Below are 3539 nucleotides of genomic sequence, written 5' to 3'. Positions count from 1 at the left end.
ATATGTTTTTCACGATTTCTAAGTTTTCCTTCTCCAAGGCGAGCACTCCAGCCAAGCTTTCACGGGTTGTGTTCAAAGTCCTTGGCCCATAAAAATCTGGCCTCACTCTTCTTCCCGAGGGGGCCTCTCAAGTCTTCTGAGCCAGGCAGTAAGAAGGGCTACAAGGCAGGTGACTGCTGTGGGTCCACAGGGTCCTAGGCTGGCGCCCACTGGCATTTCCAGGAAGGACCCCCCCATGCAGGGCTGTCCGCTGTGTGCCAGCAGCACGCAGAGATGACTGAGTGAATAAGATCTCTGAAGACCAGACGTGACACCAGAAGCCATCGTGTGTCCCCTGGAAGGAGCCAAGATAAGCCGATCATCCTCGACCTGCCAGGGCCACTCAGCCCTGGGTTTGGCGGATAATGGCAGCATCTGTACAGCGTGCCTCACCCTGGGCTGGGTTGGGGTGGGGGCAGGGACCAACTCCGGCACTTCTGGTCGCCCAGCTCCAGGCTGCACAGAGCATGGCCCAGGGCATGGAGGACCCTGACACTCTCAGGCCCCATTCAGAGCCCCGCGGCTGCCCTTGCTGAGCAGGCAAATGGTCCTGAGGCCAGGGCCAGGCTCCAAAGGATCAAGGAGGAGGTTCAGATGAGGGACTTGACGAGAGTCACCATGTGATCCACACCACATGCCATGCCCACGGGCTCCCCAGGAATAGTCACCCTCCACGGGAAGTACTGGTCTTCCACCCGGGCACCCTTGGATGTTCTTGCCTCACACAAACAGCTCTCCTCTGTTGGTCAGGGCAGCAAAATGGCTAAGTCCACAGCGAATGCAGGAAACCTGGACTCCTGGGTTGAACTCCGTCAGGCCAAAGAGAGTGGGTGGAATCATTTCTGAAAGACCAGTTTCCAGGAGGTTTGGTCCCTTCCCAAGAATTCCGTAGCCCCAGACAAAAACGTGTCCTTCTCTGTTTAATACAGCACAGCCTGTCCCCCCACCCCCACAGCCTGCTTCACCCACGCCACTCCTGAGAAGGGCAAGCACCAGGGGGACGTTCACCTGTCTGGAGTAGGTGACAGAGGCAAGCTACAGGTACTCAGAGTTCCCCCACCTGAAGAAGCCCCCACTGGCCAACACGACCAGGCAGCAGTCCCCATAGGTATCCACCTGGATGACGTTCACTTCAGCAAGATCTCCGCCCAGCTTGGTGGGCATGCTGGTGATGTCATAGTGACCCAGACCTGTTTGCACACCTGTGACCAGGCCACAAGAATACACTTATCCTTTATCCGTCAGGAACAGACTATGGTCCTGACCACAGGCGACCTGGACTATCTGTCCATCGAAGTCCTGCATCCTATGGACTTTGTGACTTTCACTATAATTTCGTTTTCCACCACCTTTCTTCCACACTGCCTGTAAGAATTATTCCCCATGCTGAAGACTCCTTCACCATCTGTCAGGACAAGCAAGTGGGCTCTACCACAGGAGACCTGCAGCACCTGCATCTCCTGAGGTCTGTCCAGCAGCAGTGGCACAGGTGAGGGCTCCAAAACACTCTTATCCCCTCATTTTATCTTCCCGGCTCCTGTGAAATCTGAGCTGAGAATCTTTGTTGAGCCTCATACCCCAAACTTTCATTAATATCCTTGGTTTTAGAGGACAGTGAATCCATAACCACAGGCAGCAGATGAAATCTTTTGGCCCAGCTCCAGGCAGTGGGGCATGGCCTGGATCCTGCAGCATGGGGCTGGGGTCCATAGCTGGGCAGCACGAAGGTGGGCACGCCTAGCACCCAGGAGAAGCTGAAACCCCGCACGAAGATTCGGTCAGCGTGAGTCACACGCTCGCCCACGTAGTAGAACACGGGCGCATCCGCCTTGGCTTCTGCCGCCTCGCATCAGCTCCACGAGTGCCCAGCAGCTGTCCATTGTCCGCGAGCCGGCCCCAGCCCTTTCAGCCGGCAGCCCAGCCGAGCCCCCGCTGTCAGTGCTGCCAGCGCCACTCTGTTTCACGCCTTAACAGCCTGTATATATTCCTTGAAGAAATGTCTGTCTAAGTCCTTTGTCTGCTTTATACTTTGATTATTTGATTTTTTTTTTTTTTTTTTTGCTGTTGAGTTGTAGAAGTTTCTCATATATTTGGTATATTAACCCCTTACCAGATATATGGTTTGCAAATATTTTCTCCCATTCCATAGGTTGTCTTTTGACTCTTTAATGCAGTGAAGCTTTTTAGTTTGATGCAGTCTCATTTGTCTGTTTTTGCTTTTGTTCCTTATGCTTTCAACGTCATATCCGTGAAATGACTGCCAAGACCCATGTTATGAAACTTTTCCCCTATGTCTTTTTTTTTAACTGCTGTTTCTGGTCTTACACTTAAATCTTTAATCCATTTTTAGTTGATTTTGTGTATGCTGTAACACAAGGGTCCAATTTCATTCTTTTGCATGTCTAGTTTTCCCAACACCATTTGGGTTTTTATTTTGTTGTTTTCAGTGTTTTAATTTTTATTTTTTACTGCTTTGTCTTATTTTTTGATGTTTATAAGATTTTTTTTAATTTTTTTCCCTTAAGTTATTACAAAATATTAGCTATATTCCCTGTGTCCTAACACTGTTTGCCAAAGAGACCATCCTTTCCTCATTGTGTACTCTTGTTGACTATAAGTATGTTGATATATTGTTGGACTCTCAATTATGTTCCCCTGGTGTATATGTCTATTTTTATGCCAGTACCATACTGTTTTAATTACTGTCACTTTGTAATGTGTTTTGAAATCAAGACATATGATGCCTCCAGCTTTTTCCTTCTTTCTCAAGATTGCTTTGGCTATTCAAGATCCCTTGTGGTTCCATATGAATTTTAGGATTGTTTTACTATTTCTGTAAAAAAGTGCCATTGGGGTGTTAATAGGGATTGCATTGAATCTATAGATCACTTTGGATAGAATGGATATTTTTCTCTAAGATGGCCCTCAAGAATCCCTTCCCAGTGGTATTCATTCACTTGTGTATCACTTCCCCTTAAATGTGAGCTCAATCTAGTTAATCACTTCTAATGATAGAATATGGCAAAAATTATGAGATGTCACTTCTAAGATTAGGTTACAAGAAAACTCTGACTTCTGTCTAATTTTCTCTCTCCTTCTTTCTCTCTCTCTCTTCCTCTCAGGGAACCTAAATGCCTATAAAGAGGCCCATATGGCAAGGAGCTGAGGGAGGCTTCTAACCAACAAGCATGGAGGAACTGAGGGCCTCAGTCAACAGCCCATGAGGAACTAAATCCTGGTAACAATAACATGAATGTACCTGGAATCAGATTCTTCCTCAGTTGAAACTTCAAATGGGAGCTTTGTGAGCCTCTGAGTCAGAAGCACTCAGCTAGGCTGTGCCCAGATTCCTGACACACAAAACTGATATGATAAATGTTTGTTGGCAGTTCCCTGACAATCCAGTAGTTAAGACTTCATGCTTCCACTGCAGGGGGCACAGGTTTGAACCCTGGTAGGGAAACAAAGATTCCCATATCCCTCACAGCCAAAACTAAATA

At 47.8% G+C, this 3539-nt stretch overlaps 1 pseudogene; it reads right to left on the bottom strand.

Moving 5' to 3' along the window:
• Window positions 1-629: 629 nt before the first annotated feature.
• Window positions 630-1614, bottom strand: LOC102280615 (RCC1-like G exchanging factor-like protein; annotated as a pseudogene).
• Window positions 1615-3539: the final 1925 nt, after the last annotated feature.

The sequence above is a fragment of the Bos mutus genome, chromosome X (assembly GCF_027580195.1).
Source record: "Bos mutus isolate GX-2022 chromosome X, NWIPB_WYAK_1.1, whole genome shotgun sequence".
Lineage (NCBI taxonomy): Eukaryota > Metazoa > Chordata > Mammalia > Artiodactyla > Bovidae > Bos > Bos mutus.
This window is presented reverse-complemented; position numbering and strand designations above follow the sequence as displayed.